Source organism: Schistocerca piceifrons, unplaced genomic scaffold (assembly GCF_021461385.2).
Source record: "Schistocerca piceifrons isolate TAMUIC-IGC-003096 unplaced genomic scaffold, iqSchPice1.1 HiC_scaffold_529, whole genome shotgun sequence".
Lineage (NCBI taxonomy): Eukaryota > Metazoa > Arthropoda > Insecta > Orthoptera > Acrididae > Schistocerca > Schistocerca piceifrons.
Window position 1 is genome coordinate 15,676 of NW_025728765.1, and position 24,648 is coordinate 40,323.

Genomic DNA, 24,648 nt, shown 5'->3' on the forward strand with positions numbered 1-24,648 from the left:
CCAAAAGATCATCACCCTGCGTGGAAGTTGACAGAGGATCCGAACCCGACTCGTCGGGAAGCGCTACAGCATTCACTCGGCAATGGCCATAATATCTTGAATACACTGGTTCTCAACCGATAAAGAGAAAATGAAAGAAAATGTCCGATTGCCGATGCGTAACAACTTTGGCCCTTGTCAGTACTTGGGCGGGTGAGCGCATGGGAACACAGGGCACTATTTGCACTTTTACTTCCTATTTTTGTTTCTCCTTTGTTTTCGGAGCTACAGCCCGATTCGGTCAGGGAGACGCCACCGTGAAATGAAGGGGGCGTGCTGTGTGTCCATCGCCTCGCCTCTCCTTACCTCTCTCAGTCGTTTCTCGTGCTTGTCGTTTTGATAAAGGCCGATTTGAGAGCGTCAGCTCTCGCGTCAGCTGAGCAAAGTCGAGACAAGTCGAGACACGAGACAAGTCGAGACACACTAAGGGCTGGTATGCAGCGAGTAAGAGGGCGAAAAAACAATAATTTAAGAGCGCGTGGCAAAAGTACTCATACGCGAAATTAAAAGCCTGCTGCGGTGGCCGGGAATCGAACGCGGATCAACTGCTTGGAAGGCAACTATGCTGACCATTACACCACCACCGCACAAGCGAGCGCCGCGCGTCCGCGCTGTGTCGGCTTCCCGCCAGTCGGCAGCGGCCGAAGGTGATCGTACCTGGCAGGCGCATTTCGAGGCAGGCTAGGGGAGCACATCCAGACGCATTCGGACAGCGTATCCGCGCACATTTCGCATCCTTTGGCAAGAGTTGGGCGCCGGCGACGCAAGAGTACGCAGAGGACCGCGTTCTGGCGGCATTTTTAAGCAGTGCAGTGCAGGATTCAGCGTCTGCAGCATCTTTCCCACAGAATGCTACGGCGCTTGACGGCAGTCCCACTTTCCCTTGAGACATCTGCTCGGGAAGCAGCGTCAAGTTACCGCTGGCCCCAGCATCGGTGGTTCAGTGGTAGAATGCTCGCCTGCCACGCGGGCGGCCCGGGTTCGATTCCCGGCCGATGCATCATTTTGCTTTTCCCGCGATGATGCTGCCGCGTGGCTTGAGCGCTTGAGATGCACGATCCACAAGAATGTGTAGCTGGATTTCCCTTGAGAAGGACCGAGAACGCAGCACTCGCGGGTCCCCACTAGGACGCTCGCATCATGTTCTACAGACTAGCGTCGGCCTGGCCTCACAAGTTGCTGGGTCCGGGTGCCTCCGAGGCTCTGAACTTTAACGACAAGGAGTGCTGCCTATCGTTGCAACAGCTGCAGCAGCACCGCAATCAACTGGGCCGGCAGTGCACGTGTAGCAACAGAACACGTTATCCAGGAAGTACAGTGTCTCTACGTCTAATATTGGGTACGGTATTTACCCAGTTTCCAGGACAAGCGGTGCACCCGTGCCTCGGTAGCGCAGTAGGCAGCGCGTAAGTCTCATAATCTTAAGGTCGTGAGTTCGATCCTCACCCGGGGCATTTAATTTTCTGTGACTGATGGTGGTGCTGTTGCTAGGGCGCCAACGTATTTCTTGTTTGTTATCCACAACGTTTCAACGCTTCAGCGGGAAAATGTTTACTTCCTGTTATTGCTACTTACAGCTTCCCTTTTCCTCTTCTCCCAGCAGAGCATGAAGCCAAAAGCATTGCTCTGCGGCGTTTGAGGTGCGCGCCTTGCCAGTCAGTATGTGCAAAGATGCTCGCAAAGAGAGAGGGGCGCCGACGCGGCACTCGACACGAAATGCGCCAAGCGACCGTACGAACGGTCGAACGAAACGTCCACATCCGGTGTGGTCTAGTGGCTAGGATACCTGGCTTTCACCCAGGAGGCCCGGGTTCGATTCCCGGTACCGGAACGGAATTTTTTCCACACGAATCGTGGCAAGTTTGAGCTGTCCGAGCAGCCGTTTGCCGTCCTGCTCGCAATATAGCTACTGTTTCGTGACCGTCAGCAGAATATAGACTAGGGAAGCAGACACACGACGACCATAGAAATGGTGTATGGCTTCATGCCACCTGTTTCCAGCGTAGGGCTGAGCAGCTGCATCTGCCGAGGCCCGTTAGCTCAGTTACAGTTCCGCTTGAGACGCGACAGCGATCGCACGTGCTGTGTATTCGATCCGCCGTTTCCCTCGGGTTGTGACTATTTACTTTCTGTGTGTGACGTTTCTTTGTCTTCTTTTCTTCGTTGTTTCGTCGCCTTAGTGTTTGTGTTGTGTCTTGTGTTGTATAGCGGCTCTTGCCGCATTAATTAAGTGTTATGGCTTCCCGGTTGTTTCCGCGGAAGTGTACTCTCAGTTTTCAGTTTAACAAGGCTACCAGGCATGTTCAACCAACTTCGTTGGAAATTCACGAATGGATTGTGGATACGATTGGCATTACATCGGACCAGGTACATACGGCGTATTTTGACACAGAACTTTACTGCTTTTTTGTGAAATTGTTGAACCCGGTTTTGCTAGATAAGATTTTACTTAAACATGGTGAGCAAGTGTCGTTCCGTCATAGAGATGGTTCTGTTAGCAGTGTTACTGTTTCAAATGCTGAAATTACGTATACCACAGTTCGGGTTTATAATTTACCCCCTGAAGTTGAAAACAGTTACCTCAAGGAAGCTTTGCTTGGTTATGGTACCGTTCGGTCAATTCGAAATGAACGTTGGTCTGCACAACATAAGCTGCAATGTTATAATGGTGTCAGATCGGTTGAAATGCATATTAAGTCGAACATACCGTCCCATCTGGTTGTATGTGGTTATCGTGTTCATCTTACTTATGAGGGGCAAGTTGGTACGTGTTTTCTATGTAATGAAAATGGTCATGTTCGTGCTAATTGCCCTAAGCGGGTTTTGTGCTTAAAAATGGGCTAGCACAACGCCGCAAATTAACGGTTGCCGATCTTGTGCCAGCAGCTTCCTCCACTGTCTCGTGTCAGCCTCCTGCAGTAGATTGTTCACAACGGGTGACACCTTCCTCTGATGCAGGTTTTCCCCCGTTACCCACTCGCCCAGATGTATCGGCTGCTTCTACACCGATCCCGTCTGTTTCCAATAACAAACGCCGTCGTGCTAGTGATACCGGTAGCACTGATGACGAAGCTGCTGTTTCGCAGCCGGTTTGCGGATCTGACGAGAGACTTCCGGAATCTCCCATGCTTGTTTTGGATTCTGTTCCCACTGTGTCTCCTGCTTTGCCTGATGACGTCAAACTTGCTGCCACGCCGTCGGCGCAAGAGCCCCAACATTCGGTCGAGGTGGTGTTGACATCCCCCCCGACACAGGCATCACCACATGTTGACGACACTTCGGTGCAGACAGCTGTTTGTCGGAAAATCGCTTCTAGAACTGCGCGCTCCGCTTCAGCGGATTCCAACCCTATCTCTCCACCTCCTACACTTCCAATACCTACACCTTCTGATGCCGGTGCCGATGTTCCTGATGCAGTTTTCCCCTTGCTTGCTCCTTCTTCTGATTCCTCTCGCCCTGCTAATCCTTCGGATGCCTTGGTTGACGTGCCTGATCTCGAACCCCCCACTCCACCTGCTCTTGAATCTGGTGTGCATCAGATACGCCGTCGGGTGAAAGTGCCCCCCAATCTTCACGCGGTGCGGAAAAAACACAAGCATGCAAAGGATGACTCTGATTCCGTTGATTCCGGGCAATCACCCTCTGCCATGTCTGATGTTGATGATCTGGATGTCGTTGCTTCTAATGTGGTGTAATTAGGGTTCATTTTCCCTTTTGTTTTGTTGATGTTGCAGGCGTACACGTTTATTACCTTAAATATAAATAGCATTCAATCTGCTCTGAAGTTAGCGTCTCTGCAGCAGTTCATTTATGACTCTGCAGCTGATGTTGTTTTCCTGCAGGAAGTCTCCGTTGCACACCTGTTTGTTCCTGGCTTTCGCACTATTCTAAATTTTGCGCCTGAGTTTTCCACAGGTACTGCCTTACTAATTCGTGACGGTATCCCCGTTACCGAAATTGAGCTCTTAGACTCGGGAAGGGGTATTGGTTGTCGGTTATTTGACACAACCTTGGTTAATATTTACGCCCCCTCTGGTTCCAGCAAACGGCAGGAAAGGTCTCGTTTTTATAAAGAGGATCTGATTTATCTTTTACGCAAAAATCCTGCGACTTTGATATTGGGGGGTGATTTTAATTGTGTATTACAAGCTAAGGACCAATCGCCTCATTTTAATTATTGTTTCGAGCTACATTCTCTTGTACGTCAACTACGACTACGCGATGCGTGGGAGGTTAAACACCCCACTTTAGTTAAATTTACATTTTTTACTGCCACGTCAAGTAGTCGACTGGACCGATTGTATATTTCTGATCCCCTTAGTGTTTCTGTTTTAAATGTAGATGTTATTCCAGCCAGTTTTACGGATCATTGTGCCCTTGCGGTTATAATTAATTTGGAGCGTCAGCCTCTTAAACTTTATCGGCCGCTGTGGAAATTAAATGTCTCCTTGCTCGATGACCCTGACATCGAACCTCTAATACAGACGGCGTGGGACATGTGTTTACGTTCTCTGCGATACTATCCGTCTAAGCTTCACTGGTGGATCCACTGTGCGAAGCCAAAATTACGTCGCACTTTAATGTCCTACAGTTATAATAGAGCGCGAGATCTGAAACTGACTTTTGAGTATTATTATTCGGTGCTTCGCGAACTTTATGATACTTCTCGAATGACAGGTGCCCACCTTTCTGAGATTCGGAAAATTAAAGCCAAGCTCCTTAGTATTAAACGGCTTCAGATGGAAGGATTGAAGATTAAATCTAAACCGCCGTCCACCTTAGCACATGAAATGACTTCCATGTACCACCTGTTTCGTCACCACAAGAACCGTCGACGTGTATTGATTGACGGCCTTATGGCAGCTGATGGTTGCCGGCTTACCTTACAGAATCAAATAACCCATGAACTTACCTGCTACTATGAGACCTTATATGCTGTGGCTGATTCTGATCCGCTTGATGTTGATGAGATTTTAACTGCTATCCCATCAGTTTTAACAGAGGACCATAATGTGGAATTTTTAGCTCCTTTTACTGCAGACGAAATTTCAGCTTTCATTGCTTGTTCACCATCTCACAAATCTCCTGGTCCGGATGGCCTTCCTAAGGAATTTTTTGTTCGCTTTTGGACTATTATAGGGCCTGTTTTTACGGATATTGTAAATGAAATCTTGAATGGTGGCACAATTCCAGCCGATTTCAAGAGAGGTACGGTTGTCCTGATACCAAAATCTGCTGGTTTGAAGACAGCTAGTGACTTTCGTCCTTTAACCCTTTTAAATTTTGATTATAAGACGGCTGCTAGGGCTGTTAATGCACGTCTATCCCTCTTGCTTACACCTGTGATAACTCCTTGTCAAAGCTGCTTTCCAGGGCGCTCCATATTGACTCCTCTGGCGGGGTATCGTGATGTCGTGTCGATTGTCGCTGTCACCAATATTTCCTGTGCGCTTTTATTTGTTGATTTTAGTAAGGCTTTTGATCGTGTGTCCCATTCGTTTTTAGAGCTTCTGCTGCGCCGACTCGGTTTTAATGAAAAGGCGCTGCTGGTACTTAAGAATATGACGACTGGTATTTCTGCTAAGATTGACATTAATGGCCAGCTAACGAAGGTCATTGATATTAAACGTGGCGTCCCGCAAGGTAGCCCTTTATCCATGACCCTTTATGCTCTCTCCCTTCAACCACTCCTCTCTCGTCTCAACTCGACACTTCGTGGTCTTACGATTTCTGGGGTTACCCTGACAGCAACAGCTTATGCTGATGATTTGGTTGTTTTGCTTCGTTCCGCCGCCGAAGTGCCGCAGTTGAAAATGGAACTAGATAAATTTTCTGCGGCCTCCGGCTCTCGTCTCAACCCCCGTAAAAGCAAACTTCTGAATTTGCGGGGCTTTGAAAATGTGGTTGTTCCGTGGGTTACGGCTGTTGAACACCATACACATTTAGGCATCTATCTTGAACGGTGTCCTCTTCGTATGGCTGCAAAAAATTGGCAAGTGGCCATTTCCAAGCTTCAAGGTGTTTTATTCGAACACTCATGGCGTTCGATACCGCTACTGCAAAAAAAGCGTGTATTAGACACTTATGTTTTATGTAAAGTATTTTACGTTGCTCAGTTGTTTCCGCTTCCAAGAATGCAGGGTGCAAAAATGGTCCAGCTTATCAACAGATATATTTGGCGGGGGCACATTTTTAAATTACGTTGTGATGTTCTTACGAAGCCGCGTCTTGCGGGCGGCTTGTCGTTCACCGATGTCCGTGTCAAGGCTGCGGCCCTTTATGTTAAGCGCACCCTCCATCTTTTATTTTCTGAGTCCCCGACTGTTACTTCGCGATTATTCCATGTCGTTCGTCCTGCGAGCTTGTCACCGCCTATTAACGTAGGGCCTCTAAATGCGAAGCTACGGCATGTTCGGGACTTCTACATTGAGATTAGTTATCTGGATCTCCACTTCCAACGTCGTCCTGTTTTTACTATGCGAACACTGCTTGACAAATGGCACAGGTCTTCTTCTTCCATCCCGATTGTTTTGCAATATCCCCGTTTTAATTGGCGTCACATATGGACGAATATTAGCTTACCCGTTCATTCAGCACCTGTTGCCTCCCTATGGTATAAGGTAGTTCACCAGCTGATTCCTACGAATGAACGACTTCATCGCATAGGTTTAAGTGTCTCTCCGCTTTGTCAAACGTGTGGTTGTGTTGATACACTCCAACACCGATTTACCTGCGCTGACCGTCTTCGCATGTGGTACTGGCTGCGCCGACGATTGGCGTTACTCATCAGGAGCTCGGAATCGGCATTTACAACTGATATTCTCTGCTGGCCGGACACGGTTTTTTATCCCGGGACAAAGAACAATACCATTATGTGGCTTCTTGGCCGTTACATTTTTGCAGTGGTTGATGGTGATGGTATTTCCGATTTTATTTCGTTTATTGGTTACATGCTTCATGAGTACTGGACGCAACAATCTTTCCCACATCTTAAGAGGGACTTTGCGAATATGCTTAGTATTGTCTTCGAAAAGCAGGGGATTGGTTAAGTTTCCACTTCTCTTGATCGCTCCTGCGCCAGTTACATTAATGGCACCGGTATAGGGGCATACTGATCTCACTTCACGATAGGGAAGACATTCTCGCTAGCTCTTACTTATTTTGCTTTCCTGCCAAGCTTTTACCTGTTTGGATAGACACTGCATCACAAGCCCCGTGTCCACATATAAGTATCATAAGACTCTGAACCAAGGGAAATTACTACGTATTGGTGCCACTGTGCTTCAGTGCAGGGAGGAGGAGACGTCATGGCCAGGCCTCGGATTTCGACCCCTGCCCAACGCGCCTCCCCCGAGCTGCACTGGGTCAACACAGTGAAAGAAATACAAAAAGAAAAAAAATGGATAAAGCATAAAAAAAAATGGATAAGGCGTCGGACTTCGTACAAAAAAAAAAAAAAAAAAAAAGTGGTTAAGGAAAAAAAAAAAAAAAAAAAAAAAAAAGTTGGTTAGAGCGTCGTGCTAATAACGCGAAGGTCGTGGGTTCGATCCCCCCACGGGCCACTACTCTTTTACTACTACGAAAAGGCAGCGCCGATTTCAGCTGGCGAGTGTGATGACCAAAAGATCATCACCCTGCGTGGAAGTTGACAGAGGATCCGAACCCGACTCGTCGGGAAGCGCTACAGCATTCACTCGGCAATGGCCATAATATCTTGAATACACTGGTTCTCAACCGATAAAGAGAAAATGAAAGAAAATGTCCGATTGCCGATGCGTAACAACTTTGGCCCTTGTCAGTACTTGGGCGGGTGAGCGCATGGGAACACAGGGCACTATTTGCACTTTTACTTCCTATTTTTGTTTCTCCTTTGTTTTCGGAGCTACAGCCCGATTCGGTCAGGGAGACGCCACCGTGAAATGAAGGGGGCGTGCTGTGTGTCCATCGCCTCGCCTCTCCTTACCTCTCTCAGTCGTTTCTCGTGCTTGTCGTTTTGATAAAGGCCGATTTGAGAGCGTCAGCTCTCGCGTCAGCTGAGCAAAGTCGAGACAAGTCGAGACACGAGACAAGTCGAGACACACTAAGGCCTGGTATGCAGCGAGTAAGAGGGCGAAAAAACAATAATTTAAGAGCGCGTGGCAAAAGTACTCATACGCGAAATTAAAAGCCTGCTGCGGTGGCCGGGAATCGAACGCGGATCAACTGCTTGGAAGGCAACTATGCTGACCATTACACCACCACCGCACAAGCGAGCGCCGCGCGTCCGCGCTGTGTCGGCTTCCCGCCAGTCGGCAGCGGCCGAAGGTGATCGTACCTGGCAGGCGCATTTCGAGGCAGGCTAGGGGAGCACATCCAGACGCATTCGGACAGCGTATCCGCGCACATTTCGCATCCTTTGGCAAGAGTTGGGCGCCGGCGACGCAAGAGTACGCAGAGGACCGCGTTCTGGCGGCATTTTTAAGCAGTGCAGTGCAGGATTCAGCGTCTGCAGCATCTTTCCCACAGAATGCTACGGCGCTTGACGGCAGTCCCACTTTCCCTTGAGACATCTGCTCGGGAAGCAGCGTCAAGTTACCGCTGGCCCCAGCATCGGTGGTTCAGTGGTAGAATGCTCGCCTGCCACGCGGGCGGCCCGGGTTCGATTCCCGGCCGATGCATCATTTTGCTTTTCCCGCGATGATGCTGCCGCGTGGCTTGAGCGCTTGAGATGCACGATCCACAAGAATGTGTAGCTGGATTTCCCTTGAGAAGGACCGAGAACGCAGCACTCGCGGGTCCCCACTAGGACGCTCGCATCATGTTCTACAGACTAGCGTCGGCCTGGCCTCACAAGTTGCTGGGTCCGGGTGCCTCCGAGGCTCTGAACTTTAACGACAAGGAGTGCTGCCTATCGTTGCAACAGCTGCAGCAGCACCGCAATCAACTGGGCCGGCAGTGCACGTGTAGCAACAGAACACGTTATCCAGGAAGTACAGTGTCTCTACGTCTAATATTGGGTACGGTATTTACCCAGTTTCCAGGACAAGCGGTGCACCCGTGCCTCGGTAGCGCAGTAGGCAGCGCGTAAGTCTCATAATCTTAAGGTCGTGAGTTCGATCCTCACCCGGGGCATTTAATTTTCTGTGACTGATGGTGGTGCTGTTGCTAGGGCGCCAACGTATTTCTTGTTTGTTATCCACAACGTTTCAACGCTTCAGCGGGAAAATGTTTACTTCCTGTTATTGCTACTTACAGCTTCCCTTTTCCTCTTCTCCCAGCAGAGCATGAAGCCAAAAGCATTGCTCTGCGGCGTTTGAGGTGCGCGCCTTGCCAGTCAGTATGTGCAAAGATGCTCGCAAAGAGAGAGGGGCGCCGACGCGGCACTCGACACGAAATGCGCCAAGCGACCGTACGAACGGTCGAACGAAACGTCCACATCCGGTGTGGTCCAGTGGCTAGGATACCTGGCTTTCACCCAGGAGGCCCGGGTTCGATTCCCGGTACCGGAACGGAATTTTTTCCACACGAATCGTGGCAAGTTTGAGCTGTCCGAGCAGCCGTTTGCCGTCCTGCTCGCAATATAGCTACTGTTTCGTGACCGTCAGCAGAATATAGACTAGGGAAGCAGACACACGACGACCATAGAAATGGTGTATGGCTTCATGCCACCTGTTTCCAGCGTAGGGCTGAGCAGCTGCATCTGCCGAGGCCCGTTAGCTCAGTTGGTTAGAGCGTCGTGCTAATAACGCGAAGGTCGTGGGTTCGATCCCCCCACGGGCCACTACTCTTTTACTACTACGAAAAGGCAGCGCCGATTTCAGCTGGCGAGTGTGATGACCAAAAGATCATCACCCTGCGTGGAAGTTGACAGAGGATCCGAACCCGACTCGTCGGGAAGCGCTACAGCATTCACTCGGCAATGGCCATAATATCTTGAATACACTGGTTCTCAACCGATAAAGAGAAAATGAAAGAAAATGTCCGATTGCCGATGCGTAACAACTTTGGCCCTTGTCAGTACTTGGGCGGGTGAGCGCATGGGAACACAGGGCACTATTTGCACTTTTACTTCCTATTTTTGTTTCTCCTTTGTTTTCGGAGCTACAGCCCGATTCGGTCAGGGAGACGCCACCGTGAAATGAAGGGGGCGTGCTGTGTGTCCATCGCCTCGCCTCTCCTTACCTCTCTCAGTCGTTTCTCGTGCTTGTCGTTTTGATAAAGGCCGATTTGAGAGCGTCAGCTCTCGCGTCAGCTGAGCAAAGTCGAGACAAGTCGAGACACGAGACAAGTCGAGACACACTAAGGGCTGGTATGCAGCGAGTAAGAGGGCGAAAAAACAATAATTTAAGAGCGCGTGGCAAAAGTACTCATACGCGAAATTAAAAGCCTGCTGCGGTGGCCGGGAATCGAACGCGGATCAACTGCTTGGAAGGCAACTATGCTGACCATTACACCACCACCGCACAAGCGAGCGCCGCGCGTCCGCGCTGTGTCGGCTTCCCGCCAGTCGGCAGCGGCCGAAGGTGATCGTACCTGGCAGGCGCATTTCGAGGCAGGCTAGGGGAGCACATCCAGACGCATTCGGACAGCGTATCCGCGCACATTTCGCATCCTTTGGCAAGAGTTGGGCGCCGGCGACGCAAGAGTACGCAGAGGACCGCGTTCTGGCGGCATTTTTAAGCAGTGCAGTGCAGGATTCAGCGTCTGCAGCATCTTTCCCACAGAATGCTACGGCGCTTGACGGCAGTCCCACTTTCCCTTGAGACATCTGCTCGGGAAGCAGCGTCAAGTTACCGCTGGCCCCAGCATCGGTGGTTCAGTGGTAGAATGCTCGCCTGCCACGCGGGCGGCCCGGGTTCGATTCCCGGCCGATGCATCATTTTGCTTTTCCCGCGATGATGCTGCCGCGTGGCTTGAGCGCTTGAGATGCACGATCCACAAGAATGTGTAGCTGGATTTCCCTTGAGAAGGACCGAGAACGCAGCACTCGCGGGTCCCCACTAGGACGCTCGCATCATGTTCTACAGACTAGCGTCGGCCTGGCCTCACAAGTTGCTGGGTCCGGGTGCCTCCGAGGCTCTGAACTTTAACGACAAGGAGTGCTGCCTATCGTTGCAACAGCTGCAGCAGCACCGCAATCAACTGGGCCGGCAGTGCACGTGTAGCAACAGAACACGTTATCCAGGAAGTACAGTGTCTCTACGTCTAATATTGGGTACGGTATTTACCCAGTTTCCAGGACAAGCGGTGCACCCGTGCCTCGGTAGCGCAGTAGGCAGCGCGTAAGTCTCATAATCTTAAGGTCGTGAGTTCGATCCTCACCCGGGGCATTTAATTTTCTGTGACTGATGGTGGTGCTGTTGCTAGGGCGCCAACGTATTTCTTGTTTGTTATCCACAACGTTTCAACGCTTCAGCGGGAAAATGTTTACTTCCTGTTATTGCTACTTACAGCTTCCCTTTTCCTCTTCTCCCAGCAGAGCATGAAGCCAAAAGCATTGCTCTGCGGCGTTTGAGGTGCGCGCCTTGCCAGTCAGTATGTGCAAAGATGCTCGCAAAGAGAGAGGGGCGCCGACGCGGCACTCGACACGAAATGCGCCAAGCGACCGTACGAACGGTCGAACGAAACGTCCACATCCGGTGTGGTCTAGTGGCTAGGATACCTGGCTTTCACCCAGGAGGCCCGGGTTCGATTCCCGGTACCGGAACGGAATTTTTTCCACACGAATCGTGGCAAGTTTGAGCTGTCCGAGCAGCCGTTTGCCGTCCTGCTCGCAATATAGCTACTGTTTCGTGACCGTCAGCAGAATATAGACTAGGGAAGCAGACACACGACGACCATAGAAATGGTGTATGGCTTCATGCCACCTGTTTCCAGCGTAGGGCTGAGCAGCTGCATCTGCCGAGGCCCGTTAGCTCAGTTGGTTAGAGCGTCGTGCTAATAACGCGAAGGTCGTGGGTTCGATCCCCCCACGGGCCACTACTCTTTTACTACTACGAAAAGGCAGCGCCGATTTCAGCTGGCGAGTGTGATGACCAAAAGATCATCACCCTGCGTGGAAGTTGACAGAGGATCCGAACCCGACTCGTCGGGAAGCGCTACAGCATTCACTCGGCAATGGCCATAATATCTTGAATACACTGGTTCTCAACCGATAAAGAGAAAATGAAAGAAAATGTCCGATTGCCGATGCGTAACAACTTTGGCCCTTGTCAGTACTTGGGCGGGTGAGCGCATGGGAACACAGGGCACTATTTGCACTTTTACTTCCTATTTTTGTTTCTCCTTTGTTTTCGGAGCTACAGCCCGATTCGGTCAGGGAGACGCCACCGTGAAATGAAGGGGGCGTGCTGTGTGTCCATCGCCTCGCCTCTCCTTACCTCTCTCAGTCGTTTCTCGTGCTTGTCGTTTTGATAAAGGCCGATTTGAGAGCGTCAGCTCTCGCGTCAGCTGAGCAAAGTCGAGACAAGTCGAGACACGAGACAAGTCGAGACACACTAAGGCCTGGTATGCAGCGAGTAAGAGGGCGAAAAAACAATAATTTAAGAGCGCGTGGCAAAAGTACTCATACGCGAAATTAAAAGCCTGCTGCGGTGGCCGGGAATCGAACGCGGATCAACTGCTTGGAAGGCAACTATGCTGACCATTACACCACCACCGCACAAGCGAGCGCCGCGCGTCCGCGCTGTGTCGGCTTCCCGCCAGTCGGCAGCGGCCGAAGGTGATCGTACCTGGCAGGCGCATTTCGAGGCAGGCTAGGGGAGCACATCCAGACGCATTCGGACAGCGTATCCGCGCACATTTCGCATCCTTTGGCAAGAGTTGGGCGCCGGCGACGCAAGAGTACGCAGAGGACCGCGTTCTGGCGGCATTTTTAAGCAGTGCAGTGCAGGATTCAGCGTCTGCAGCATCTTTCCCACAGAATGCTACGGCGCTTGACGGCAGTCCCACTTTCCCTTGAGACATCTGCTCGGGAAGCAGCGTCAAGTTACCGCTGGCCCCAGCATCGGTGGTTCAGTGGTAGAATGCTCGCCTGCCACGCGGGCGGCCCGGGTTCGATTCCCGGCCGATGCATCATTTTGCTTTTCCCGCGATGATGCTGCCGCGTGGCTTGAGCGCTTGAGATGCACGATCCACAAGAATGTGTAGCTGGATTTCCCTTGAGAAGGACCGAGAACGCAGCACTCGCGGGTCCCCACTAGGACGCTCGCATCATGTTCTACAGACTAGCGTCGGCCTGGCCTCACAAGTTGCTGGGTCCGGGTGCCTCCGAGGCTCTGAACTTTAACGACAAGGAGTGCTGCCTATCGTTGCAACAGCTGCAGCAGCACCGCAATCAACTGGGCCGGCAGTGCACGTGTAGCAACAGAACACGTTATCCAGGAAGTACAGTGTCTCTACGTCTAATATTGGGTACGGTATTTACCCAGTTTCCAGGACAAGCGGTGCACCCGTGCCTCGGTAGCGCAGTAGGCAGCGCGTAAGTCTCATAATCTTAAGGTCGTGAGTTCGATCCTCACCCGGGGCATTTAATTTTCTGTGACTGATGGTGGTGCTGTTGCTAGGGCGCCAACGTATTTCTTGTTTGTTATCCACAACGTTTCAACGCTTCAGCGGGAAAATGTTTACTTCCTGTTATTGCTACTTACAGCTTCCCTTTTCCTCTTCTCCCAGCAGAGCATGAAGCCAAAAGCATTGCTCTGCGGCGTTTGAGGTGCGCGCCTTGCCAGTCAGTATGTGCAAAGATGCTCGCAAAGAGAGAGGGGCGCCGACGCGGCACTCGACACGAAATGCGCCAAGCGACCGTACGAACGGTCGAACGAAACGTCCACATCCGGTGTGGTCCAGTGGCTAGGATACCTGGCTTTCACCCAGGAGGCCCGGGTTCGATTCCCGGTACCGGAACGGAATTTTTTCCACACGAATCGTGGCAAGTTTGAGCTGTCCGAGCAGCCGTTTGCCGTCCTGCTCGCAATATAGCTACTGTTTCGTGACCGTCAGCAGAATATAGACTAGGGAAGCAGACACACGACGACCATAGAAAAGGTGTATGGCTTCATGCCACCTGTTTCCAGCGTAGGGCTGAGCAGCTGCATCTGCCGAGGCCCGTTAGCTCAGTTGGTTAGAGCGTCGTGCTAATAACGCGAAGGTCGTGGGTTCGATCCCCCCACGGGCCACTACTCTTTTACTACTACGAAAAGGCAGCGCCGATTTCAGCTGGCGAGTGTGATGACCAAAAGATCATCACCCTGCGTGGAAGTTGACAGAGGATCCGAACCCGACTCGTCGGGAAGCGCTACAGCATTCACTCGGCAATGGCCATAATATCTTGAATACACTGGTTCTCAACCGATAAAGAGAAAATGAAAGAAAATGTCCGATTGCCGATGCGTAACAACTTTGGCCCTTGTCAGTACTTGGGCGGGTGAGCGCATGGGAACACAGGGCACTATTTGCACTTTTACTTCCTATTTTTGTTTCTCCTTTGTTTTCGGAGCTACAGCCCGATTCGGTCAGGGAGACGCCACCGTGAAATGAAGGGGGCGTGCTGTGTGTCCATCGCCTCGCCTCTCCTTACCTCTCTCAGTCGTTTCTCGTGCTTGTCGTTTTGATAAAGGCCGATTTGAGAGCGTCAGCTCTCGCGTCAGCTGAGCAAAGTCGAGACAAGTCGAGACACGAGACAAGTCGAGACACACTAAGGCCTGGTATGCAGCGAGTAAGAGGGCGAAAAAACAATAATTTAAGAGCGCGTGGCAAAAGTACTCATACGCGAAATTAAAAGCCTGCTGCGGTGGCCGGGAATCGAACGCGGATCAACTGCTTGGAAGGCAACTATGCTGACCATTACACCACCACCGCACAAGCGAGCGCCGCGCGTCCGCGCTGTGTCGGCTTCCCGCCAGTCGGCAGCGGCCGAAGGTGATCGTACCTGGCAGGCGCATTTCGAGGCAGGCTAGGGGAGCACATCCAGACGCATTCGGACAGCGTATCCGCGCACATTTCGCATCCTTTGGCAAGAGTTGGGCGCCGGCGACGCAAGAGTACGCAGAGGACCGCGTTCTGGCGGCATTTTTAAGCAGTGCAGTGCAGGATTCAGCGTCTGCAGCATCTTTCCCACAGAATGCTACGGCGCTTGACGGCAGTCCCACTTTCCCTTGAGACATCTGCTCGGGAAGCAGCGTCAAGTTACCGCTGGCCCCAGCATCGGTGGTTCAGTGGTAGAATGCTCGCCTGCCACGCGGGCGGCCCGGGTTCGATTCCCGGCCGATGCATCATTTTGCTTTTCCCGCGATGATGCTGCCGCGTGGCTTGAGCGCTTGAGATGCACGATCCACAAGAATGTGTAGCTGGATTTCCCTTGAGAAGGACCGAGAACGCAGCACTCGCGGGTCCCCACTAGGACGCTCGCATCATGTTCTACAGACTAGCGTCGGCCTGGCCTCACAAGTTGCTGGGTCCGGGTGCCTCCGAGGCTCTGAACTTTAACGACAAGGAGTGCTGCCTATCGTTGCAACAGCTGCAGCAGCACCGCAATCAACTGGGCCGGCAGTGCACGTGTAGCAACAGAACACGTTATCCAGGAAGTACAGTGTCTCTACGTCTAATATTGGGTACGGTATTTACCCAGTTTCCAGGACAAGCGGTGCACCCGTGCCTCGGTAGCGCAGTAGGCAGCGCGTAAGTCTCATAATCTTAAGGTCGTGAGTTCGATCCTCACCCGGGGCATTTAATTTTCTGTGACTGATGGTGGTGCTGTTGCTAGGGCGCCAACGTATTTCTTGTTTGTTATCCACAACGTTTCAACGCTTCAGCGGGAAAATGTTTACTTCCTGTTATTGCTACTTACAGCTTCCCTTTTCCTCTTCTCCCAGCAGAGCATGAAGCCAAAAGCATTGCTCTGCGGCGTTTGAGGTGCGCGCCTTGCCAGTCAGTATGTGCAAAGATGCTCGCAAAGAGAGAGGGGCGCCGACGCGGCACTCGACACGAAATGCGCCAAGCGACCGTACGAACGGTCGAACGAAACGTCCACATCCGGTGTGGTCTAGTGGCTAGGATACCTGGCTTTCACCCAGGAGGCCCGGGTTCGATTCCCGGTACCGGAACGGAATTTTTTCCACACGAATCGTGGCAAGTTTGAGCTGTCCGAGCAGCCGTTTGCCGTCCTGCTCGCAATATAGCTACTGTTTCGTGACCGTCAGCAGAATATAGACTAGGGAAGCAGACACACGACGACCATAGAAATGGTGTATGGCTTCATGCCACCTGTTTCCAGCGTAGGGCTGAGCAGCTGCATCTGCCGAGGCCCGTTAGCTCAGTTGGTTAGAGCGTCGTGCTAATAACGCGAAGGTCGTGGGTTCGATCCCCCCACGGGCCACTACTCTTTTACTACTACGAAAAGGCAGCGCCGATTTCAGCTGGCGAGTGTGATGACCAAAAGATCATCACCCTGCGTGGAAGTTGACAGAGGATCCGAACCCGACTCGTCGGGAAGCGCTACAGCATTCACTCGGCAATGGCCATAATATCTTGAATACACTGGTTCTCAACCGATAAAGAGAAAATGAAAGAAAATGTCCGATTGCCGATGCGTAACAACTTTGGCCCTTGTCAGTACTTGGGCGGGTGAGCGCATGGGAACACAGGGCACTATTTGCACTTTTACTTCCTATTTTTGTTTCTCCTTTGTTTTCGGAGCTACAGCCCGATTCGGTCAGGGAGACGCCACCGTGAAATGAAGGGGGCGTGCTGTGTGTCCATCGCCTCGCCTCTCCTTACCTCTCTCAGTCGTTTCTCGTGCTTGTCGTTTTGATAAAGGCCGATTTGAGAGCGTCAGCTCTCGCGTCAGCTGAGCAAAGTCGAGACAAGTCGAGACACGAGACAAGTCGAGACACACTAAGGCCTGGTATGCAGCGAGTAAGAGGGCGAAAAAACAATAATTTAAGAGCGCGTGGCAAAAGTACTCATACGCGAAATTAAAAGCCTGCTGCGGTGGCCGGGAATCGAACGCGGATCAACTGCTTGGAAGGCAACTATGCTGACCATTACACCACCACCGCACAAGCGAGCGCCGCGCGTCCGCGCTGTGTCGGCTTCCCGCCAGTCGGCAGCGGCCGAAGGTGATCGTACCTGGCAGGCGCATTTCGAGGCAGGCTAGGGGAGCACATCCAGACGCATTCGGACAGCGTATCCGCGCACATTTCGCATCCTTTGGCAAGAGTTGGGCGCCGGCGACGCAAGAGTACGCAGAGGACCGCGTTCTGGCGGCATTTTTAAGCAGTGCAGTGCAGGATTCAGCGTCTGCAGCATCTTTCCCACAGAATGCTACGGCGCTTGACGGCAGTCCCACTTTCCCTTGAGACATCTGCTCGGGAAGCAGCGTCAAGTTACCGCTGGCCCCAGCATCGGTGGTTCAGTGGTAGAATGCTCGCCTGCCACGCGGGCGGCCCGGGTTCGATTCCCGGCCGATGCATCATTTTGCTTTTCCCGCGATGATGCTGCCGCGTGGCTTGAGCGCTTGAGATGCACGATCCACAAGAATGTGTAGCTGGATTTCCCTTGAGAAGGACCGAGAACGCAGCACTCGCGGGTCCCCACTAGGACGCTCGCATCATGTTCTACAGACTAGCGTCGGCCTGGCCTCACAAGTTGCTGGGTCCGGGTGCCTCCGAGGCTCTGAACTTTAACGACAAGGAGTGCTGCCTATCGTTGCAACAGCTGCAGCAGCACCGCAATCAACTGGGCCGGCAGTGCACGTGTAGCAACAGAACACGTTATCCAGGAAGTACAGTGTCTCTACGTCTAATATTGGGTACGGTATTTACCCAGTTTCCAGGACAAGCGGTGCACCCGTGCCTCGGTAGCGCAGTAGGCAGCGCGTAAGTCTCATAATCTTAAGGTCGTGAGTTCGATCCTCACCCGGGGCATTTAATTTTCTGTGACTGATGGTGGTGCTGTTGCTAGGGCGCCAACGTATTTCTTGTTTGTTATCCACAACGTTTCAACGCTTCAGCGGGAAAATGTTTACTTCCTGTTATTGCTACTTACAGCTTCCCTTTTCCTCTTCTCCCAGCAGAGCATGAAGCCAAAAGCATTGCTCTGCGGCGTTTGAGGTGCGCGCCTTGCCAGTCAGTATGTGCAAAGATGCTCGCAAAGAGAGAGGGGCGCCGACGCGGCACTCGACACGAAATGCGCCAAGCGACCGTACGAACGGTCGAACGAAACGTCCACATCCGGTGTGGTCCAGTGGCTAGGATACCTGGCTTTCACCCAGGAGGCCCGGGTTCGATTCCCGGTACCGGAACGGAATTTTTTCCACACGAATCGTGGCAAGTTTGAGCTGTCCGAGCAGCCGTTTGCCGTCCTGCTCGCAATATAGCTACTGTTTCGTGACCGTCAGCAGAATATAGACTAGGGAAGCAGACACACGACGACCATAGAAATGGTGTATGGCTTCATGCCACCTGTTTCCAGCGTAGGGCTGAGCAGCTGCATCTGCCGAGGCCCGTTAGCTCAGTTGGTTAGAGCGTCGTGCTAATAACGCGAAGGTCGTGGGTTCGATCCCCCCACGGGCCACTACTCTTTTACTACTACGAAAAGGCAGCGCCGATTTCAGCTGGCGAGTGTGATGACCAAAAGATCATCACCCTGCGTGGAAGTTGACAGAGGATCCGAACCCGACTCGTCGGGAAGCGCTACAGCATTCACTCGGCAATGGCCATAATATCTTGAATACACTGGTTCTCAACCGATAAAGAGAAAATGAAAGAAAATGTCCGATTGCCGATGCGTAACAACTTTGGCCCTTGTCAGTACTTGGGCGGGTGAGCGCATGGGAACACAGGGCACTATTTGCACTTTTACTTCCTATTTTTGTTTCTCCTTTGTTTTCGGAGCTACAGCCCGATTCGGTCAGGGAGACGCCACCGTGAAATGAAGGGGGCGTGCTGTGTGTCCATCGCCTCGCCTCTCCTTACCTCTCTCAGTCGTTTCTCGTGCTTGTCGTTTTGATAAAGGCCGATTTGAGAGCGTCAGCTCTCGCGTCAGCTGAGCAAAGTCGAGACAAGTCGAGACACGAGACAAGTCGAGACACACTAAGGCCTGGTATGCAGCGAGTAAGAGGGCGAAAAAACAATAATTTAAGAGCGCGTGGCAAAAGTACTCATACGCGAAATTAAAAGCCTGCTGCGGTGGCCGGGAATCGAACGCGGATCAACTGCTTGGAAGGCAACTATGCTGACCATTACACCACCACCGCACAAGCGAGCGCCGCGCGTCCGCGCTGTGTCGGCTTCCCGCCAGTCGGCAGCGGCCGAAGGTGATCGTACCTGGCAGGCGCATTTCGAGGCAGGCTAGGGGAGCACATCCAGACGCATTCGGACAGCGTATCCGCGCACATTTCGCATCCTTTGGCAAGAGTTGGGCGCCGGCGACGCAAGAGTACGCAGAGGACCGCGTTCTGGCGGCATTTTTAAGCAGTGCAGTGCAGGATTCAGCGTCTGCAGCATCTTTCCCACAGAATGCTACGGCGCTTGACGGCAGTCCCACTTTCCCTTGAGACATCTGCTCGGGAAGCAGCGTCAAGTTACCGCTGGCCCCAGCATCGGTGGTTCAGTGGTAGAATGCTCGCCTGCCACGCGGGCGGCCCGGGTTCGATTCCCGGCCGATGCATCATTTTGCTTTTCCCGCGATGATGCTGCCGCGTGGCTTGAGCGCTTGAGATGCACGATCCACAAGAATGTGTAGCTGGATTTCCCTTGAGAAGGACCGAGAACGCAGCACTCGCGGGTCCCCACTAGGACGCTCGCATCATGTTCTACAGACTAGCGTCGGCCTGGCCTCACAAGTTGCTGGGTCCGGGTGCCTCCGAGGCTCTGAACTTTAACGACAAGGAGTGCTGCCTATCGTTGCAACAGCTGCAGCAGCACCGCAATCAACTGGGCCGGCAGTGCACGTGTAGCAACAGAACACGTTATCCAGGAAGTACAGTGTCTCTACGTCTAATATTGGGTACGGTATTTACCCAGTTTCCAGGACAAGCGGTGCACCCGTGCCTCGGTAGCGCAGTAGGCAGCGCGTAAGTCTCATAATCTTAAGGTCGTGAGTTCGATCCTCACCCGGGGCATTTAATTTTCTGTGACTGATGGTGGTGCTGTTGCTAGGGCGCCAACGTATTTCTTGTTTGTTATCCACAACGTTTCAACGCTTCAGCGGGAAAATGTTTACTTCCTGTTATTGCTACTTACAGCTTCCCTTTTCCTCTTCTCCCAGCAGAGCATGAAGCCAAAAGCATTGCTCTGCGGCGTTTGAGGTGCGCGCCTTGCCAGTCAGTATGTGCAAAGATGCTCGCAAAGAGAGAGGGGCGCCGACGCGGCACTCGACACGAAATGCGCCAAGCGACCGTACGAACGGTCGAACGAAACGTCCACATCCGGTGTGGTCTAGTGGCTAGGATACCTGGCTTTCACCCAGGAGGCCCGGGTTCGATTCCCGGTACCGGAACGGAATTTTTTCCACACGAATCGTGGCAAGTTTGAGCTGTCCGAGCAGCCGTTTGCCGTCCTGCTCGCAATATAGCTACTGTTTCGTGACCGTCAGCAGAATATAGACTAGGGAAGCAGACACACGACGACCATAGAAATGGTGTATGGCTTCATGCCACCTGTTTCCAGCGTAGGGCTGAGCAGCTGCATCTGCCGAGGCCCGTTAGCTCAGTTGGTTCAGTTCCGCTTTAGACGCCGTGCAGTGTGGACGTGCCTAGTCTTCCGCTCCGCCGTAGCGTTACGTATAGTGGACTATCGTTTTTGTTACGTGTTGTGTTGCAACTTCTGAGAGTGTTTCTCCGTCGTTGTTTCGTACCTTGTGTTACTTTCTGTCCGTATTTCAGTGTTTTTTTTTTTTTTGTGTAGCGGTTTCGACCGCATATTTTGAAAATGTCGTCCCAGGTTATTCCTCGTCAGGCTACAGTTAGTTTTGCTTTTGACAAGTCAACCCGCCATGTGCAACCTAGTTCTCTTGAGATTCATGATTGGTTGGTAGATACCTTTGGTGTTCATTCGGATCAGGTGCACACTGCTTATTTTGATACCGAACTGTATGTTTTCTTTGTTAAGTTTATGGACCCACTTCAGGTTGATAAAATTCTTTCTAAATATGGTCATCAAGTTCTCTTTCGGCATCGGGATGATTCTGTAAGTACCGTGCTGCTTTCCAATGCTTCCATCACGTATACCAATGTTCGTGTTTACAACCTTCCACCGGAGGTAGATAATGTCTATCTTAAGGAGGGTCTACAGAAGTATGGTGATGTAAAGAGCATTCGCCTTGAACGCTGGTCAAGCCAACATCGCCTGCAATGTTACAGTGGTATTCGTTCAGTCGAAATGCACGTTAAGCAGAATATTCCATCTCACCTGCAGATCGGTGGATATCGTGTCCATGTAACATATAGTGGTCAGGTTGGCACCTGTTTTTTGTGCAATGAAAGTGGTCACGTGCGTACCGACTGTCCGCGGAGAGTTTTTGTTTTAAAAAATTCTCTCGAACAGCGTCGCAAGTTAACGGTCGCTGACCTCGTTGCAGGTGGTTCTGCTCTTGGTGTAGCACAGTCCAGTGGTAGTAGCCCCCCTCCACAGGTTTTGCGCACCGCTGATACAGAATTTCCTCCTTTGCGTGCTAAATCTGATGTTGTTCCGTCTGTCCCTCAGGTGGGTGTGCCACTTTTGAATAATAAGAGGCGCCGCCCACACGATGGAAATAGTACGGATGAGGATCTCCCTGAGATGCCCCAGTCCGAGCGACCGGCATCCTCCGAGCCACTGTGTACTGTAGCTGCTCCCTGCCCTCCTGAGGTAGCGGTTCCGGTGGCGGCTGCTGGCGCCCCTCCGGCCTCCGACGCAGCTTCTCTCGAGTCGGGTCGTCGGTCGGGCCTGTTGGCGCCGTCTTCCGAACCGACATCGATGTCACAACAAGTGGAGCCGCGACAACTTCCTGCTTCGCTGCCCCATACCTCTGCCAGCGGAGCTGCTCCGCTTCCTTCCAACTCTGCGGCCTCGGACCTTCCCGCTCACGTTTCGCCTCCGTGCAGTCCATGTTTGCCGGAAGCTAGTGCAGGTGTTGACCATTCCGTTTTGTCGGATGTTTCCCCCGCGACCCCCGATCCCGCATGTGGACCGGCGCGGGTGGTGTCGGATACAGAACTTGACCCTCCTACGTCACCGGCGGCTGAAGCTTCCTTGCCCGTCAGCCGACGCAAGTTACGCGTTCAGCCGAACGTTAATGCTGTTCGTAAAAAACCGAAACGTAAGGGATCCGCGGAACGGGGTAGCAGTCCCCCTCCCTCGGATGCCTCCGTCACCCCTGCTATGGACTGTGACGCTGGTGCGTCGGTGTAGGTGATTTGTTTTCTCGCTTTTCTCTCTATGGTTCAAGCATACACCTTTCTTACCTTAAATGTTAACCGTATTGAGTCCGACGTTCGCATTGCCTCTTTGCGGCAGTTTATTTACGACGCCTGTGCGGACGTAGTGTTTTTGCAGGAAGTGTTGTTTTCTGATCTCTCTCTACCTGGATTTCAAACTGTTTTTAATGTCGCGCCGGAATATTCAACAGGAACTGCTCTTTTCTTTCGAGAGGGCATTCCTATTACTGACATTGAATTCCTTGACTCTGGCCGTGGGATTGGTTGTCGTCTTTTTGATCTCCGCCTCGTTGTTTCGTATGCCCCCTCTGGTTCGGGTCACACTGTGGCTCGATCGCGCTTCTATAAAGAAGAGCTTATTTATCTTTTGCGCCAGAGTCCTCGGAGTCTCCTGCTCGGAGGCGATTTTAATTGTGTTTTACGCCCTGCAGACCAGTCCCCCAATTTTAATTATTGCCGTGATTTACATGACTTAGTTCGTACGATGCATCTGCGTGATGTTTGGGAACACAAATATCCAACCCTGGTGAAATATACGTTTTTTACCGCGTCCTCATGCAGTAGACTCGACAGATTCTATTTATCTGATTTTTTATGTGATAAAATTCTTTCTGTCGATGTTATTCCTACTAGTTTTTCTGACCATTGTGCTTTTACTGCAACTGTAAATCTTAGTCGCCAACCTGCAAAACTTTCTCGTTCCCAGTGGATGTTAAATGTTTCCCACCTTGCCGACAGTGCTATGGATGATGTTATAAGTGGCGTGTGGGAGCGATGTCTTCGCTCTGTCCCGCGATACCCCTCCTTGCTGGTTTGGTGGACTGCGTTTGCCAAGCCCAAGATTCGTCAGACTTTGATTTTCTACTGTGCTGCCAGGACGCGTGATTTTAAGAACACGTATGAATATTACTACTCTGTCCTGCGTGAACTATATGACGCGGCGGGTACCTCTCCACTGCGGATTCATGATGTTCGTCGTATTAAAGCCAAGCTCTTGAGCCTTAAACGACGACAGATGGATGGTCTGCGAGTTAAGTCGAAACCTCACTCTCTTGTTGAAGGTGAACTGACATCCTTGTACCACCTGCTACGGCATCAGACTCGTCGTCGTCGCTCCTTCATCTCTTCTCTTACGGTGGATGATGGGCGACAGCTTAGTGCACAGGAGGAAATGGTTCGTGCTCTTCATCAGTATTACACTAGTCTCTATTCTGCCGATGATTCTGGTGAGTCTCTTTCGGATGATGTCTTTGGGGATCTAACTGCGACGATCGCGCCTGACGCGAACAGCGAATTTCTCCGGGAGTTCCAGGTAGATGATGTTTTCGATTTTATTGCTCGCTCTCCGTCCAGTAAATCGCCGGGTCCAGACGGCCTGCCTAAAGAATTTTATCTCCGTTTTTGGCCTCTTTTGGGTGGCATTTTTACGCAGATTTTAAATGAGATTGTCAGGGGGATGGATGTGCCTGCCGATTTTAAAGTAGGGAAAATTGTTTTAATTCCGAAGTCCTCTGGTCGTTTATCTGCTGCCAATCTTCGTCCGCTCACATTGCTGAATTTTGACTATAAGACAGCTGCTAGAGCGCTCAATAGCCGGCTGTCTTCTCTGCTTCGGGGTGTGATTGGTGCACATCAATGTTGTTTTCATGATAGATCTATTCTGACACCAGTAGCCGAATATCGGGATGTTGTCTCGGTTGCGGCGGTTACAAACGTACATTGTGCCTTTGCCTTCCTTGATTTTTATAAGGCTTTTGATCACGTCAGTCATGTGTTTTTAGATCGTGTTTTAGGTACAATAGGTTTTAACGCTTCATCACGTGGTGTTCTTGGCAATTTGTATAGGGGAATAACTGCTCGGGTGTCAGTCAATGGGCAGCTGACGCCGCCCATTGCTATCCGCCGCGGAGTGCCTCAGGGTAGTCCGCTCTCTATGTCTTTATTCGTTTTGTCCCTGGAACCGCTGCTTCGGACTATTGCTCTCAAGCTTCAGGGTATGTCCCTCTGTGGTGGGAAGCTCTCGGTTAAGGCATATGCCGATGATGTCGTTGTTCTCCTCCGTCAACGAGATGATATCCCGTTGTTGAAAGGGGCAGTTGATGCATACTGTCGTGTCTCTGGAGCGCGTCTCAATCAGGGTAAATGTAAGTTCCTTGATATTCGAGGATTTCGCGATGCTGACGTCCCTTGGGCCACTTTTGTCGATCGCCATA

The 24,648-nt window shown here is 51.7% G+C and overlaps 33 non-coding genes across 33 annotated transcripts; 26 read left to right on the top strand and 7 right to left on the bottom strand.

The window, feature by feature from the left end:
* Positions 1-554: 554 nt before the first annotated feature.
* Trnag-ucc lies at positions 555-626 on the bottom strand. Its single transcript has one exon. It is a non-coding gene; the product is annotated as a tRNA-Gly (tRNA).
* A 342-nt stretch (positions 627-968) lies between these two features.
* On the top strand, positions 969-1,039 carry Trnag-gcc. The gene has a single exon. It is a non-coding gene; the product is annotated as a tRNA-Gly (tRNA).
* A 381-nt stretch (positions 1,040-1,420) lies between these two features.
* Trnam-cau lies at positions 1,421-1,493 on the top strand. The gene has a single exon. It is a non-coding gene; the product is annotated as a tRNA-Met (tRNA).
* Positions 1,494-1,798: 305 nt separating this feature from the next.
* Positions 1,799-1,870, top strand: Trnae-uuc. The gene has a single exon. It is a non-coding gene; the product is annotated as a tRNA-Glu (tRNA).
* Positions 1,871-8,211: 6,341 nt separating this feature from the next.
* Trnag-ucc lies at positions 8,212-8,283 on the bottom strand. Its single transcript has one exon. It is a non-coding gene; the product is annotated as a tRNA-Gly (tRNA).
* A 342-nt stretch (positions 8,284-8,625) lies between these two features.
* Positions 8,626-8,696, top strand: Trnag-gcc. The gene has a single exon. It is a non-coding gene; the product is annotated as a tRNA-Gly (tRNA).
* Positions 8,697-9,077: 381 nt separating this feature from the next.
* Trnam-cau lies at positions 9,078-9,150 on the top strand. The gene has a single exon. It is a non-coding gene; the product is annotated as a tRNA-Met (tRNA).
* A 305-nt stretch (positions 9,151-9,455) lies between these two features.
* On the top strand, positions 9,456-9,527 carry Trnae-uuc. The gene has a single exon. It is a non-coding gene; the product is annotated as a tRNA-Glu (tRNA).
* Positions 9,528-9,725: 198 nt separating this feature from the next.
* Trnai-aau lies at positions 9,726-9,799 on the top strand. The gene has a single exon. It is a non-coding gene; the product is annotated as a tRNA-Ile (tRNA).
* A 610-nt stretch (positions 9,800-10,409) lies between these two features.
* Positions 10,410-10,481, bottom strand: Trnag-ucc. Its single transcript has one exon. It is a non-coding gene; the product is annotated as a tRNA-Gly (tRNA).
* Positions 10,482-10,823: 342 nt separating this feature from the next.
* Positions 10,824-10,894, top strand: Trnag-gcc. The gene has a single exon. It is a non-coding gene; the product is annotated as a tRNA-Gly (tRNA).
* Positions 10,895-11,275: 381 nt separating this feature from the next.
* On the top strand, positions 11,276-11,348 carry Trnam-cau. The gene has a single exon. It is a non-coding gene; the product is annotated as a tRNA-Met (tRNA).
* A 305-nt stretch (positions 11,349-11,653) lies between these two features.
* Positions 11,654-11,725, top strand: Trnae-uuc. Its single transcript has one exon. It is a non-coding gene; the product is annotated as a tRNA-Glu (tRNA).
* A 198-nt stretch (positions 11,726-11,923) lies between these two features.
* Trnai-aau lies at positions 11,924-11,997 on the top strand. The gene has a single exon. It is a non-coding gene; the product is annotated as a tRNA-Ile (tRNA).
* Positions 11,998-12,607: 610 nt separating this feature from the next.
* On the bottom strand, positions 12,608-12,679 carry Trnag-ucc. The gene has a single exon. It is a non-coding gene; the product is annotated as a tRNA-Gly (tRNA).
* A 342-nt stretch (positions 12,680-13,021) lies between these two features.
* Trnag-gcc lies at positions 13,022-13,092 on the top strand. Its single transcript has one exon. It is a non-coding gene; the product is annotated as a tRNA-Gly (tRNA).
* A 381-nt stretch (positions 13,093-13,473) lies between these two features.
* On the top strand, positions 13,474-13,546 carry Trnam-cau. The gene has a single exon. It is a non-coding gene; the product is annotated as a tRNA-Met (tRNA).
* Positions 13,547-13,851: 305 nt separating this feature from the next.
* On the top strand, positions 13,852-13,923 carry Trnae-uuc. The gene has a single exon. It is a non-coding gene; the product is annotated as a tRNA-Glu (tRNA).
* Positions 13,924-14,121: 198 nt separating this feature from the next.
* On the top strand, positions 14,122-14,195 carry Trnai-aau. Its single transcript has one exon. It is a non-coding gene; the product is annotated as a tRNA-Ile (tRNA).
* Positions 14,196-14,805: 610 nt separating this feature from the next.
* Positions 14,806-14,877, bottom strand: Trnag-ucc. Its single transcript has one exon. It is a non-coding gene; the product is annotated as a tRNA-Gly (tRNA).
* A 342-nt stretch (positions 14,878-15,219) lies between these two features.
* On the top strand, positions 15,220-15,290 carry Trnag-gcc. The gene has a single exon. It is a non-coding gene; the product is annotated as a tRNA-Gly (tRNA).
* A 381-nt stretch (positions 15,291-15,671) lies between these two features.
* On the top strand, positions 15,672-15,744 carry Trnam-cau. Its single transcript has one exon. It is a non-coding gene; the product is annotated as a tRNA-Met (tRNA).
* Positions 15,745-16,049: 305 nt separating this feature from the next.
* Trnae-uuc lies at positions 16,050-16,121 on the top strand. Its single transcript has one exon. It is a non-coding gene; the product is annotated as a tRNA-Glu (tRNA).
* Positions 16,122-16,319: 198 nt separating this feature from the next.
* On the top strand, positions 16,320-16,393 carry Trnai-aau. The gene has a single exon. It is a non-coding gene; the product is annotated as a tRNA-Ile (tRNA).
* Positions 16,394-17,003: 610 nt separating this feature from the next.
* On the bottom strand, positions 17,004-17,075 carry Trnag-ucc. The gene has a single exon. It is a non-coding gene; the product is annotated as a tRNA-Gly (tRNA).
* A 342-nt stretch (positions 17,076-17,417) lies between these two features.
* On the top strand, positions 17,418-17,488 carry Trnag-gcc. Its single transcript has one exon. It is a non-coding gene; the product is annotated as a tRNA-Gly (tRNA).
* A 381-nt stretch (positions 17,489-17,869) lies between these two features.
* On the top strand, positions 17,870-17,942 carry Trnam-cau. Its single transcript has one exon. It is a non-coding gene; the product is annotated as a tRNA-Met (tRNA).
* A 305-nt stretch (positions 17,943-18,247) lies between these two features.
* Trnae-uuc lies at positions 18,248-18,319 on the top strand. The gene has a single exon. It is a non-coding gene; the product is annotated as a tRNA-Glu (tRNA).
* A 198-nt stretch (positions 18,320-18,517) lies between these two features.
* Positions 18,518-18,591, top strand: Trnai-aau. Its single transcript has one exon. It is a non-coding gene; the product is annotated as a tRNA-Ile (tRNA).
* Positions 18,592-19,201: 610 nt separating this feature from the next.
* Positions 19,202-19,273, bottom strand: Trnag-ucc. The gene has a single exon. It is a non-coding gene; the product is annotated as a tRNA-Gly (tRNA).
* A 342-nt stretch (positions 19,274-19,615) lies between these two features.
* Trnag-gcc lies at positions 19,616-19,686 on the top strand. The gene has a single exon. It is a non-coding gene; the product is annotated as a tRNA-Gly (tRNA).
* A 381-nt stretch (positions 19,687-20,067) lies between these two features.
* Positions 20,068-20,140, top strand: Trnam-cau. The gene has a single exon. It is a non-coding gene; the product is annotated as a tRNA-Met (tRNA).
* A 305-nt stretch (positions 20,141-20,445) lies between these two features.
* Positions 20,446-20,517, top strand: Trnae-uuc. Its single transcript has one exon. It is a non-coding gene; the product is annotated as a tRNA-Glu (tRNA).
* The last annotated feature ends 4,131 nt before the right edge of the window (positions 20,518-24,648 follow it).